This window comes from Myxocyprinus asiaticus, chromosome 22, assembly GCF_019703515.2.
Source record: "Myxocyprinus asiaticus isolate MX2 ecotype Aquarium Trade chromosome 22, UBuf_Myxa_2, whole genome shotgun sequence".
NCBI lineage: Eukaryota > Metazoa > Chordata > Actinopteri > Cypriniformes > Catostomidae > Myxocyprinus > Myxocyprinus asiaticus.
In genome coordinates, this window is record NC_059365.1 from 4,618,834 (window position 1) to 4,633,077 (window position 14,244).

The window sequence follows — 14,244 nt, forward strand, 5'->3', positions numbered from 1 at the left end:
CAGAACTCTACTGTTGTTTAAAGCACATAAACATTGTACATGATATAAACATTAAGATACCTTTAACAACATTTTTGAAATCAAGCATATAGAAACATTTCTGAATTATTTAATTTTCCTTATAAAAAATGACTGTGGTGGTCTCAGATGGTAATTAGGGACGGGCACAAGTACTCGAGTACTCGGGTACTCAGATGTGGCAGCAATGATCGATCATGAAAACGATGATCGATGGTGATCATGCATGATGTGACATTTCACGTAATTCGAAATCAATTGACAATTACCCGACAACTAAGCACAAACGTGTCAAAGAGGGAGCTTAATTTTAATTTTGAGATTGATTATGTTGTGGTTTTGAGGTGTACACTGATTGTCAGAGACGTCTCATAGCAACCAAACTGATATACGACGCTGCAATGCTATCATTACGATAATAAAAAAAGAGTGTAATTAACCGTTTTTTTGAACACCTGTCTCTGCAAAACATTTGCTAAACTCGTTTTATTATCATTTAATGTAAGAACTTTGACTCGTTAATGGATATTATTTAATAAAAGTGAATGTTTGTCACTGATTGTAAACCTCCCTGATATAACACACACCTGCATCTCTACGAAATGGGAGTTTCCACTCGACATAAAGTCCGACATAAAGTGTCATTCTGTTGCACTTTCCCCAGTTGAAAGGTGGAAATTCTGACTCTTTGAGTTTAATGGAACGCTTCATGAATCATCACAGCAACAACAATACGGAGCATCATGACTTTCCCCACAGGAGCGAACACTTGGGGAGACACACACACACACACACCCGGCATGTGGCAGTGGACGCACCGCGCTGAAGCAGCGAATATACAGCAGTGAGTGTTTCAAACAGCTAGACAGAGTGCAGCTAAATGGAACAGAATGCAGCGTCTTCAAAACTGAACTTCAGCTTAACACGCATATTAAAAACACGATGGTTATGGCGTCTCCTGTTAAGCCAACCATGATTTGAAAATAGACGGTTCAGACAGTCACTAAAAAACGTGTGCGCTTACTAAGACAGAGTAAGCGTACAGACAGACGTGCGTTGTGCGCATTCTTTCGTTGAGTTGAGCAGCGAATCTTCACATAATGACAAAATATGTTGCATTATATTTTGATTATGCAATATTTTGTACATTTTGTAACAGATAATTTTATAACAGCCTATAATAATGAATAGACGATACACTGGAGCAACAAGACACAATGAGGCAGCCAAAGACGTTTGTCAGACGTGTTATTATATATACAGGTATGTACATGTCATTGCCCCTCGAGTACTCACGAGTAATTAGTCTGAGTACTCAAGTAGACAAAATGACCAAAATGCCCATCCCTAATGGTAATACCATAGTACTTAGATATCTATCATGGTACTGAATGATTGATATATTAATTTACCATGGTATTTACATGGTACTCCAAGTTCATTTAAAGAATGCAATTGTAAAACTGTGGTACTGTATGTGACCAAAAACCCCCAAAACATGCAATTATCATTGTAATGTCGCTTTTGTCCGGATTTATTAATCTATATAATATACATTAAAAATGCAATTCACTCAGAACAATTACTTGAATACAACTCTTCTATGATGAACACGATTTCAATTACTGATTTCAAAGTAATTTTGATATTTTTTTATGGGGCTTAAAGTAAAAAATGTCTCATTAAAAGCTAAAATTCTTGAAAAAAGAAATGTTGGCATAATAATAATAATGAATATCATTTATTATTATTTCTTAAAATAAGCAGTGAAACATTTTTGTTTTAAAATATGATCAATATTTGACAAACTTTTTTCAAACAAATCAAAGCCAGGTTGCGTAACCAACATTTAGGTAGCAATTTTGTTGTCAACATTTTTTTTATTTATTTTAATCAGATTTCTTGACATTTCTATGATAAGGCCAATTTTGTTCAGATCATTTGGAGTAACCCTAAAAAAACGTATTGATATTCTTGCCTTGAAAATTCATATTTCTAAAAAAAAAAAAGAAAAGAAAGAAAGACAGAAAGAAAAAGAAAAAAAAGAAAAAATATTATTTACCTTGAAAAATGTTTGAAAACTTTTTTAAATTAATGATTATGTTGTGCACATTCTCATGTATTAAAGGTGCAAGGAACGGATTTGAATGCCGTTTACTTTATGGTTACACCACATGACATTATCAAAGTCGTTAAATATTTTTTTTGTAGAAAAGCAATAAATGTTTTTCAGAAATGTACAAAACCAAATTGGACACAAATATTGCATTTTTACGAACTTGAAACCTGTGTTCTAAACTAGATTTTTACCACCTCAGGCAACCTTATTTGTCAATGACCCTAATACAAGGGGGGATTTACTGCAACTCATTAATAAATGCAAATGAGCATCCTGAGATGACACATACATTTAGGTTGTTTAGATAATTATTTTTTAAATGCAAATACAGGACACATAAAGTAAATACATTATATATATATATATATATATATTTTTTTTTTTTTTTTTTTTTTACATGTCTCAATTGTAGTGCCATAGTATTCTTGGAAGTACTTTGGAGTACCATGTAAATACCATGGTAGGCCTACAATCAGGGGCGTAGATTCTGAGGATGTAACCCCCTCATTATTTAAACCATGGTCAATGGAAACATGCAAATGCTTCATGCTGCGCGTTATAATCTTTCCGATCAACAGCTCAACATTTATCATTATAGTAAACCAAAGGAACAAATCACGTACCATCAAGATATTATATGAGCAAAACAAACATTTATAAATGAAAGGAGGGCCCCATTCAATCTAACATCTACTCACCTATGTAGAAGAACTCCATCATTTGCTGCTTCATTGAGTAAAATTTATATATAACCCCGTCATTCAGCTTCATTTTAAGATCTTTCAATAATTTGGATTTCACCTGTCGTGTGAACCACAAACAGACATGATGACACACTAATGTAATAGTGAAAGCTGATTGGCTTGAAAGGTTACCACTGATAATGATTGGTTGTATGTGTGGAAAGAGGGAAATTTCGTTTTGCCTCCGTTTGCCTTCTTTTTCTTCTTCTTCTTCTTCTTCTTTTTTTTTTTTTTAATGGCGACTGGCTACCATAAGTTGGAGCATTATCACCATCTATGGAAACTACATCTTCTTCTTTCTTCTTTTAACAGTGATTCGCAAACTAAAGCAATGCCCACTACTCTTAACATTAATGAGACTCTCCTTTCCCTTAACCCCCCATGTCCTCCTGGAGCCCAAAAGGAAAGGGGAGAAAATAAAATAAAATCAATTCTTCTTATTATTATTATTATTATAAATAAATAAAACACATTCCTTTTCCCCTTCTATTTATTCTTTAGTTTAATTTATATCCTTTCCGCTAAACGAGTTTCATTTAAAAACTGTGACAGCTCCAAGGATCGTTTTCAGATTAAAATCTCTAACTCCTTTCCCTTTTAATCTTTCTTTAAGTGATTATCTTTCTCTTCTATATTGTCTACATTGTAGAATAACATGCTCCACATTCTCTGACCCCCTACAATACCTACAATTTCCATCCAAATGTTTACCAACTATTACTAGCATCCCATGTAACCCACAATGTCCTAATCTAAGCCTTGTGCATATTCTTTCCTCCTTTTAACTTCTACCTATTGATTTTTCTGTTCCCATCTTACATTGTATTTCATAAAATTGTCTCCCTTTCAACTCAGTCTCCAATCCCTCTTGCCATTTTTGCATCATTACCTTTTTGATTAAGCTTTTCCCTTCCATCTTGCTAACTGGTACTTCTGCTTCTACTCTCTCCCTTTTTAATGCTCTTTTTGCTAAACTGTCAGCCTCTTCATTTCCCTCAATTCCCATATTGAGCACCCATGTAAAATAAATCCGAATCCCAGAGCTGACTATCCTTGATTGCATCTGAATCATTTCATACACCAAATCTTGCCTACTTTTAGATGAGTAATTTTTAATAGACTGGAGAACAGATACAGAATCAGAGCAAATGACCACATTTCCTGGTCTGATTTCTCTATCCACTCTAATGCCCAAATCACTGCCATCATCTCTACTGTAAACACTGCCAAATGATCTGTAGTGCACTTATACACTCCAACCTGCCTGCTTGGAAACACAAATGCAAAGCCTATGTGCCCAGATTGAGGATCTTTTGACACTCACAGCCAAATATAATGTTTGCTTGAAAAATACTTTCTACTGATTGTCCTTCCCTGTTTTCTTGATATGTTTCTAACACTGACAGATCTACTTCTGGTACTTTCAATATCCATGGAGGATAACTAAGTTACCAAATAACAGTTGGACTTCTTCCAGCCTATTACCATCCATCCGAAACTTGACATTCCTCTGGGCTCTCTTTCCCAACTATCTCTTAATATCTTCTTTGTTGGGTGAGAGTCACCATGAACTATATGATTAATCCAGTATATTCCTGCAATCTGATTCCTTCTTAATTTCAACGGCATCTCGCCTATCAATACTTGTTATGCTGCAACTGGGGTCATCCTAAAAGCCCCACAACAAACACTGAGCACTTGTGCTTGTATAACGTCTGTCTTCTTTAGCAACGTTTTTTGATGCTGATCCATATGTCACACACCCGTAGTCCAAACCTGATCTCACTAGGCCCAGATATATTGTTTTCATAGATTCCCTGTCTGCAACCCAATCTGTTCCAGTCAGACACCTCATTACATTAACTACCTTTTTACATTTCTCTTTGATTTTCTTTATATGATCTGCCCATGTTAATCTTGTGTCAAACAGCATACCTAAAAACCAAAACACCCGCACTCTTTCCACTAAATTTCCATACAATTTTAAATTTAAGTCTTCACATATTTCTGCCTCTCTTCCATAGTGCACCATCATCAGCATATAAAGACCGACCTATGGATGGATCTATTTCATCAAACATATCATTTATCATTATCGAGAAAAGTATAGGACCAATAACACTCCCTTGAGGTGTGCCATTCTCCACAGTATATTTATTTGATAGCGTCCCACCTACTCTTACCTGGATTGATCTTCCATTAAAAAAATTCTTTATCCATTCCTTCATCCTCCCTGACACACCTAATTTAATTAACCTGATAAACCATATCATAGGCCTTCTCAATGCCAAAAAATATACTGTAGCTACCACTGATTCTTTACTGCTTTGGGCTTTCCTTACTGCTGATTCAAGATTCAGTATTGGGTACATGGTCCCTCTCCCTTTCCTAAATCCACTCTGATATTGTGAGACCATCCCCCTACTTTCTAAATAATATGTCAGCCTCTCTGTAATTATTCTTTCCATGACCTTACACATGTGAGAAGTGAGGGCTATCGTATCCTTCCCTGGTTTTCTAATGAGGATTACCACTACCTCTTTCCAGCTTTTTGGTAATTTTCCAATTTCCCATATTCTATTATACAAGTCTAGAATGCATTCCAAGGATTCTTCCTCTAGCTGTTTCAACATTACATAACCTCATCCTTTCCTGGCGCAGTTGGTCTAGTATGACTTAAAGCTCTTTTTAGTTCTCCTAATGTGAATAAGGAATGTAATGCATCATCTACATGCTCTCTTTGCACACTGCTCGCTCAGACTGTGTAGCAAGATCTTTCCTCACCTTTTTCCATGTCAGTCCTTTTATGTCCAGATGGTGTTCTGCTGCAATGATAATTAGCTTTATTTTCTCTGTTTTTGACTTCACCTCTGCTGTACCATTTATTACTCCTGCAATAAAGGTCACAAGTTTTCTTTTATCAATCATCATCATGACTTCCTTTCCAGTCCTCCTGCTGTTTCCTCCTTACCCCCTTTTGCTTGTGTTCATCTTCAAATCAAATCACTTTATTGTCACTCAACCATATACACAAGTGCAAAAGTGGGTGAAAGTCTTGGGTGCAGTTCCGAGCAACATAGCAGTCGTGACAGTGATGAGACATATCTACAATAAACATCATATTTACACAACACAATTTACTAATAAAAATATTCAATGTACAGTATACAATACACACAATATAGAATACACAGTGTACAATAAAAATAATATATATAAAATATACAGTAGGTTGTATAGTGTTGTATTGACATTCAGGCTGTCGGTTGATAGTCAGTTGCCAGTGTGTTGTTAAGAGAAAATATGATTTATGACAGTCCAATGTGAGATTAATAAAGTGCAATGCTGATGTATAGTGATTGGGAGAGATCAAGAGTTCAAAAGTCTGATCGCTTGGGGGAAGAAGCTGTCATGAAGTCGGCTGGTGCGGGTCCTGATGCTGCGATACTGCCTGCCCGATGGTAGCACTGAGAGCAGCCCATGGCTAGGGTGGCTATCAGTGGTCTCTGATGATTCTCCAAGCTTTTTTCACACACCGCCTGATGTAGATGTCCTGGAGGGAGGGAAGCTCACCTCCGATGATGTGCCTGGCTGTTCGCACCACCCTTTGCAGGGCTTTGCGGTTGAGGGCGGTGCCATTACCATACCAGTCAATGATGCAGCCAGTCTGAATGCTCTCTACAGTGCTGGTGTAGAACAGTGTGAGGATGCGGTGGTTCATTCCAAACTTCCTCAGCCATCTCAGGAAGAAGAGGTTCTTTTGAGCCTTCTTCACAATGGCCTCAGTGTGGACAGACCACGTGAGATCCTCAGTGATGTGGACACAGAGGAACTTTAAGCTGCTGACCCTCTTCACCGGTGCTCCATTGATGGTGATGGGACTGTGTTCTCTGTCTTTTCTCCTTAAGTCCACCACAAGAAGTCCACCCAGACATTCAGGGAGAGGTTGTGCTCCTGACACCAGCGTGTCAGAGTGTGCACCTCCTCTCTGTAGGCTGTTTCATCATTGTCAGTGATCAGACATACCACTGTCGTATCATCAGCAAACTTGATGATGGCATTAGAGATGATGTGGCCCAGAATGCCATCTGGACCCGCAGCTTTATGGATATTCACCCGTTGGAAGGATCGGGTTACATCCGCTACAGAGACGGAGAGTGAATTAACCTTTGTAGCTTCGGCCGCGAGAGCTCTCTCCACAAGGGCAGTGTTATTTCCCTCGAAACGAGCATAAAACATATTTAGCTCATCCGGGAGAGAGAGACAGCGGTGTTCACTGCAGAGTTTTTATTCCCTTTGAAGTCCTTGATGATATTGATTTCCTGCCATATGCTTCTAGAGTTGGTGGTGTTGAACTGTCCTCTAATCATGTTCCTGTCCTGGCGTTTGGCTGCTCTGATAGTTTTGCGTAGGGCATAACTGGCTTGTTTATGCTCCTCCACATCCCCGTAATTAAAAGCGGAGGTGCCGCACGAACATCGCTGTTAATCCATGGTTTCTGATTAGGGTAGATCCGTATTGTTTTGGTCGTCATTACATCATCTATGCACTTCCTGATGGAACATGTTACGGTATCTGCATAGACCTCGATGTCGTCATCAGAGGTGGACCAGAAACATCTCCCAGTCCATGTGATCAAAACAGTCTTTTAGCATAGAATCTGATTGGTCTGGTCAGCACTGGATCTTTCTGAGGGCAGTTGCATCCTGTTTCATTTTCTGCCTGTAAGTGGGCAGAAGAAGAACGGAAGAGTGGTCCGATTTGCCAAATGGGGGTCGGGGGAGGGATTTGTAGCAATTTGTAGTATTTTAATTTTATTTGAACAGCAAACTTCCAAATTCCCATCCCTCAACACTCTTGCAGACTTTATCTCACCTAGTTGATTTTTTAGGATTGAGTTTGATCGGGTTCATTGCCTTCATTCCGCACAACTCTTTGAATCTCACTATCACTTTAAATCTTTCTCTGGCCAAGGTTGGGAGGGTTACTTTTGAAATGCATTCCACTACAGATTACAGAATACATGCTGTAAAATGTCATTTGTAACGTATTCCGTTAGATTACTCAAGGTCAGCAACGTATTCTAAATACTTTGGATTACTTCTTCAGCACTGGAAGATTTTTTCACTTGTTTTGACTATAAAAACTCTGCCAGTACAGTAAGACAAAATACACATGTTAAAAATACATTCTCTGAAAAACCGAAATATCTTATGCAGTGTTGTTTCTAAAACAAGCTAAAGCAAACTGATCTTGTTTTAAGGATTTTTAGATATTTTTACAGGAAAACAATACAAACATTATTATCAAGAATATGATTTTTTGCCCTAATATCATAGGACTTACTAGAAAAAAAGAAATAAATATCCAACGTGAATTTTCGTGATAAAAAAAATATGATCGTGCCTGGTAACGTGTGCATGTAAAATGGCTAGAAATAGCATTTTATCTTAGTGTAAAGCTGACAGTTTACACAAGGTTTATTTCCATTTCTTCTGCTCCAAACTTACTTCAAACTTACTTCTCTGTCTGCTCGTATGAATGAAACACATCATAAGAAAGTGTTTCACCGCTGTTCAAATGCACTTTGGATCGCATCATTTATATGTATAAATGTTTTCCATCTGAAAGGACTAAATATTAAATGAAACAAATCACAATAAAATGCAAAGTAATCTCTTCAGTAATCTAAATACTTTTTGAATGTAACTGTATTCTGATTACCAATGATTTAAATTGTAACTGTAGTGGAATACAGTTACTTATATTTTGTATTTTAAATACGTAAATTTCTCTGCTTCTCTTTTCTCCTCTCCTCAAAAATATCATCATATTCCATATTATCTGCTCCCTCCTCCTCAAATCCTTCCATTTTCCCCTGTATTGTACCCAGTTATCCTCAGATAATCTCTCTATTTTCTTGATGTATTAATGTAATGAAATAGCATTCAAAAGTCTGACTCTCGCCTCCACCCCGCGTGTCACACGTCCGCTTGTTAAGATGGCATCCAATGGCCATCCGACCACTCCACATCCGTTTGCCTTTTTTCGGTTGCATTTTTGATGGAAGCAAGTGACGTTGCGTCATTTGAATATTAATTATGATTGGTCAGTTTATTAATGAGAGGAGCACTTGGGCTACCATGCCCAGAAGAAAAGAAAAATACATATTTACATTATATAGTTATTTAAATCTGTGATTTTATGAAAATGTGTGTGCGGTGCCGGTGTATAAAAACATGACATAAATCAAGAAAAAGGTTTATATATGGGGGCCTGGGTAGCTCAGTGTTAAAGACGCTGGCTACCACCCCTGGAGTTCACTAGCTCACTAGTTCGAATCCCAGGGCATGTTGAGTGACTCCAGCCAGGTCTCCTAAGCAACCAAATTGGCCCGGTTGCTAGGGAGGGTAGAGTCACATGGGGTAACCTCCTCGTGATCGCTATAATGTGGTTCGTTCTCGGTGGGGCACGTGGTGAGTTGAGCGTGGATGCCGCGGTGGTTGGCGTGAAGCCTCCACACACACTTTGTCTCCGTGGCAACGCACTCAACAAGCCACGTGATAAGATGCGCAGACGCAGAGGCAACTGGGATTCATCCTCCACCACCTGGACTGAGGCGAATCACTACGTGACCATGAAGACTTAAAAGCACATTGGGAATTGGCCATTCCAAATTGGGAGAAAAAGGTTTATATTTGCTCTATTTATCTAACGTATGTGCTCATGTAGAGTTAAAGGACAGCTATAAGAAATGAGTCATAACATTAAAAACCTTTTGTATATCCAGTGGCATAGCCAAGGGTGGGCTGGGGTGGGCCGGGGCCTGACCAAATTAAACCTAGGCCCACCCAGAATATTAGAGATTTATATTTGACCTCAAATATATATTTATAAAATAGTTTAAAAAATGCACAAATTCTGCTTTCTGAAAGTGTGAAAGAACTGCTTGAATGCGGCACCTTTCTGTTGCTAAGGAAAATTTGGAGAAGACAGAATTTAGCCCATCATTTTTAATTGAGGCCCACCCAAACTTAATTTCCTGGCTATGCCCTTGGGTATATCATTCAATTTATACATTTTTCTAATAATCTCCTAATTCAGATGTTTCAAATGGAATTGTGACAAACTGTCAAATCGTCTACAAATACAAACAATTTAATCCTATTTAATTAATTGAATCGCTCCATTTGTTTTGATGATGATGGGCTATTAGTCTACACTGAAAGTGCCTTCTCATCTAAAACATTTGCACATACACAACTCACACACAGGTTATGACTCTGGAAAGCACCAAGTGAGATTCTACCCCTGTGTTCAATAACAACACATTAGAATTAAATTCATACAACCCACCTATCAAACGTATAAATTAATAAATGGGTAATAGTGGTGTCATGTTTGCACTCATTCAACACAATGCCTAGGCTATTTTGATAGTGTTTTGGAAAGAAAATAATGCATAATATTATCAACAGCACTTGTATTTACATTGACTCATCATGTGTGTGTGTTTTTCTGGGCTGTTTTCCCAGACGAGATAGTAACAATGCACATGGCCAGTTCATCCTCCAATCCCAGTAAAGCTTCAGATAATACATTTGCATGATGATATATTGTGCACTGTATGTTGAAACAGCAAACATATGTATTGCAATTTTGTGCAACTTACTGTACATTTGTTTTTGCAGTTTTCCCTGCCAAAAGTCAGTTTTAATCTGTATTTCTGTTTTAAGGTTTCAGGTAAACATATCTAAACAACATCCTTAAAACAAGATACAATTAATGTGTAAGATCATTGGCAAATTTTAGTTTTTTGATTGTGATATTTTTTCTCTCTCTCTTGTCTTAAGCATAACTGACTTTGGTTAGATTTATGTTTAAAACAAGAGAAAAACATTTTGCCAATGGAATAGGAAAAAATATAATAAAATATATAATATAATAAATAAAAAAATAAATATTAAATATTATATATTATATATATATATATATATATATATATATATATATATATAAACTAATCTTAATATATTATGTAATTTTGCTTTCCCAGTAAATTTATCTTGCTTTAACAATGTTTATATATATTTTTTACTAGAAAACAAGACAAAAATACTGATTCTACATTATTTATTTATTTATTTATTTATTTATTTATTTTTTGTGCGTATGCATACTGTTCTACAGTACCTGTTGTTCAAAAGTTCAGGTTTAATCCTGAAAGTCAGAAAAGGTTGATGTTGCTCAAGACTGTCCATTAGACTAATGACATTGGTTTGAGATGGTCAGTCTTTGTTTAGTGGGAGAAACAGAACTTGGTTGAGAAATCTAAGTGATGATCTTTGTGTAAGAAAGCCAAAAAACAAAACAAAAAAAAAACCCTGAAAGGCAGCTGAACAGTGTATACCTGTGTAGGTATGTGGATCATGTGATTCACAGAAGGACAAGTCTGGGTTTGGACTACAACATTTCAAAATAGCTAGTGTACACTACCAAAGCCTAATTCTTTTACACAGAATTCAATCTGAGTTTGTATTATATTATTTTTAGTGGTGTTTACTATGGCAGGCATCACTACTACAATATTGCTCAGAGTAAGGGATTTAAAAACCACTATCCCTAAGTTTTAAATATTGGCATGTAACATGTCCTGCCCAAGTAATTGCTCAAATCGTGCAACATCTAAGTGATCGGTCTAATAATTTTTGTTAAAAAACATGGACTTATATTTAAGGAGAGACCTGAGCCATACACTGTAAAACAAATTCGCAAAATGACATCCCGCAATGCCTGAAACATAGTCACTATTTTTGGGGGGTGAATTTCTGCCAACAGCTGGCAGTTTTTATATAACAAATTTAACATGATTTTTTTTTTTTTTTTTTCAGTGTATCTAGAGACTAGAATATCCTAAAACCTAGGGGCTTTTGACTAGGGCCAGTGAGTAACTACACAGAACGTCCTCACACCTGCATAGCAACATGACCAGAATGACCTGGCAACCAAAAATCTAGTTGTGCAATGATTATGTATGACGTGCATGGAACAGCCAAAAAAATCCAACTGAAGTTAACATTGTTTTCTCAAAATAAACTACATTTTATCATCCAAGCTTTTCATGACAATAGATATTTTAGTATTCAATTTAATGTACTTACTCTGTTTTCTTTGTGCACTTATCATCAAACCCATACTCCCATTGATTTTAATTATTGAGTTTGATTGTTTGACACTGACGCAGCAGTAACCTGGTCATACTTAACCAGAAATCCCAACATCCCTTCACTTATGTTCTGTATCAGAGGGGAACTCAAATCAGTCCATTTCAGAGCATAATTTGCCCTTGGTCCTGATAGCAGTTTGGGTCAATAAAATTGCTAAAGCACTCTCTGCAGCCTTAGAGCTGACAAGAGCTAATGCTCTAACTAATGCTAGACTCAGCAAACACTGACTGGCATGATGTGGTCATAATGAATAGAGGCGGCATGACCTGTGGAGCAGTCCCTGGAACGATAATGCGGTCAATGTGTTAATCCATATCACACCTGCTATGCTCAGAATGGAATACTAGTATACTTATGCTTACTACATATTGTGCGGTGTACAGTGAACACTGCCTACTATTTGTTTTTAAAATAATATGTGAAACATTACGGATTATGCACATTATTTTTCAAACAGTAGCATGCTACATTGTCACATGACCTTCTGTTGAATTCAGAGAATTATTATCTCAAAAATAAAAATGGTTATTTAGGATTTTTAATCCAATTTAAATAAAAATGTCTAAACTCTTGGCGGTCCAATCAAGTAGAAGGGGAAGTTAAAAAACATGGCTGATATCTAGCATTGTGGAATACAATCATGGTCATAAATTAAGGGGGCCTCGGGCAAAAATGACACTAAAAATGCCAAAAATGCCCCCGAAATTTAAAACACAAGGGCAAAAGATCAATTCGTAATCAATTCTTCTGTTTTTTATTTGTAACATCTGATGTACTTCTTCATATTCGATTATAGTTAGTTGATTTTTATTAAAACAAACTAATTTAAAGGGATAGTTCACTCAAAAATGAAAATTCTCTCATTATTACTCACCCTCATGGCATCCCAGATGTGTATGACTTTCTTTCTTCTTGCAGAACACAAACGAAGATTTTTAAAAGAATATCTCAGCTCTGAAGGTCCATACAATGCAAGTGAATGGTGATCAGAACTCTGAAGGTCCAAAAAGCACATAAAGGCAGTGTAAAAGTAATCCATATGTGATGAGGAGGAGGGAGTGGCTGGGCCATGAGGACGCATACCCGGTGCTGAATTGTCCTAATCAGCCGGGAGGGGGATAAAGACAAGCCGGGGGCGCCAGTTCGAGAGAGAGAGAGAGAGAGAGAGAGAGAGAGAGAGAGAGAGAGACACCCGGCCACTGTGTGTGTGTATTCATGTGTTTATGTTTCTTTAAATTCATTTATGTCATTAAAGTTATGTTGACCATTCTGCTCATTCCTGCCACTTCCTTTCCCATCATGAACTCAGTTACACCATACAACTAAAGTGGTTCAATCTATATCTTAAAAAGCGATGTGATGGGTGTGGGTGAGAAACAGATCAATATTTAAGTCCTTTTTTAACTATAAATCTCCACTTTCACATTCTTCTTCTTTTGTTTTTGGCAATTCACATTCTTTGTGCATATCGCCACCTACTGGGCAGGGAGGAGAATTTATAGTAGAAAAGGATTTAAATATTGATCTTTTTCTCACCCACACCTATCATATCACTTCTTTTTAACCAATTTGACTGTTAGTGAAGAGCTCGAGATGAAATATGGTGAAGTGATGTTTAAAGAAAATAAAGAATATCTGAGGTAAATATCACGTTAGCTGAATATTTTTACTGGGCATCATTTCCAAAATTAACGTTAGCTAAGAAATCAGCAAGACAAAGGAGTTGGCCATTTTTATAAAAAACCTTTTCAAAATGTCATTTCCATCCAGAATGTAGAAAGCGGAGGCGTGTGGAAACAAAAACGAAGGGGAGTAGATACAGTGACACCCGAGACAGAGAGGTGCGGCGACCTTGGTGTGGTCTCCTGTGCTTTGCGGTTGTACAGAGACGGTTCCCCCTCTAAAAAACTCAATGGTACCCAAGACAAAAAAATGACCAAAATGGCAATTGCAAAGGGGTGTGGCCAATGGGGTGGCCAGGCTTCAGTCCATGGCGGCCATCCCTGGCCACCCCCTAGCTCCGCCCCTGTTTCCATCATCATCATTTCCAGCATAGAATTCTATTAAACACAATACAGAATTTAAGAAATGACACTGTGGTGGGAATTTTTATGACTTTCAGAATTGTTTTATATTT

General features: G+C 37.1%; 1 long non-coding RNA gene across 1 annotated transcript in view; it reads left to right on the forward strand.

Annotated features, from left to right (window-relative positions):
* Window positions 1-13,296, forward strand: part of LOC127412825 (uncharacterized) — a 35,282-nt gene extending 21,986 nt beyond the window's left edge. Inside the window, exon 4 of the long non-coding RNA XR_007892487.1 lies at window positions 13,026-13,296. This is a non-coding gene — a long non-coding RNA (uncharacterized LOC127412825). The remainder of the gene's footprint in view (window positions 1-13,025) is intronic.
* Window positions 13,297-14,244: the final 948 nt, after the last annotated feature.